This window comes from Tigriopus californicus, chromosome 9, assembly GCF_007210705.1.
Source record: "Tigriopus californicus strain San Diego chromosome 9, Tcal_SD_v2.1, whole genome shotgun sequence".
In the NCBI taxonomy this organism is placed as follows: Eukaryota; Metazoa; Arthropoda; class Copepoda; order Harpacticoida; family Harpacticidae; genus Tigriopus; species Tigriopus californicus.
In genome coordinates this window covers 11,757,307-11,758,736 of record NC_081448.1, presented here as the reverse complement: position 1 = coordinate 11,758,736, position 1,430 = coordinate 11,757,307, and positions in this window count along the sequence as shown.

The following is a 1,430-nucleotide window of genomic DNA, read 5'->3' as shown; positions in this document are numbered from 1 at the left end:
TGCCCTGCCGGCCACGTCAATTATTGAAGGTCGGAAAACATTCCAAGCATCATTCATGAGATTACTCTTTCAATCTATTGCCTCTTTTGGAAGGTTGACTATTGCTAGGTAAATATTTAGACTTGAAGGCGCTTGTTTCAGTCTCAATAGTGTAATTTAAGCGAAAAGCAAAAACGTTATTTCGTAAGCGAAAATGACCTGCCAAAATTCAAGGCAAAAACTTAATGTATTGACCACTGGCATTGGTCAACAAATTGGGCTTGCATTAGCCTTGAGACTTAGTGGGTTTCTGAAAGGCCATAATGCGACGGAAGAAAGTTATTTTAGGCAAAAAATAGGAACAAACTGCCATGCTCAGACCTGACTGATTACAAAAGTAGCTTTCTTTATTTTTTATTATTCTTTATTATTTTCTAATAACCGGGCTTGAATCGTTACCGAAAAAGGCAACGCGTTATCGTTACCATTACTTATGCGCAAAAAGATGGCCCAAAGCTGGAATGGTTTGAAAAAAGCTAACATGAGGCAAATATTCCACTGGTTTGACTATAAGAAAATCATGGTTATATTCTAAGGCTAACTTACCGGTTTCTGTCATGCAACTAAAAATGTAAATTGATAACATTGGACGCAGCCTCCCCCAATTATTTATGTGATCTAATACGTAGAAAAAAATAGTTCGAGATAGAACCTTTGAAATAATCGGCGAGGAAATGATTTAACATTATTTCTTTCCCTCGTTTAAAAATGTAGAAAGTAACGGTAACGTAGAGGCCGTTAATGTTACTTTGCAGAAAAGAAACGTAGTACTCAAGCATGTCTAATACTAGAAATGGAAATGAAAACCCACTTTGTGCTTTGTGTCCGTTTGTCTGACTTTGACCATTAGGAAGATCTTTGAACTGAGCGTGAAATTCATACTTGAAAAGTTCTTGAAATCCAACAAATTAGTCCACATGGACAAAAAAAGTTCGAGTTTCGTGTGCATGCAAGGGCTCCTAGATTGGCTCTGATACATATTTTTCGATCTTTCGATTATTAGTATTGGTGTGTTGTAAATTTAAACAACAAATGAGAATGAGCACAAAGTAAGCTCTTAATTCATTAATCGGTTTGTTCGATCCTTGAGCCCAAAAAGACTGGCTTTTCAAACTTGCATCAATTGTGGACTACCACGTGTGATTCAGAATATAAATCGCAAAAGTACTAGCTGTTCAAACCCATGGGTGATTCAGAGCAAAGACTGTAACAAAGAGCAAAGTATTCCAACCATTTCTCAATCGTACGTAATAGAAATCAATACCAATTGGTGTACGGAGCGTCAAATATGGCAATTTTTAAGAAACCCCTTCACACCAAAGCAACCCTCTAAACGCTAGATGGCGCCGGCATCTAGAATGGATTATGTCATGTCAACTTGAATGCATTTA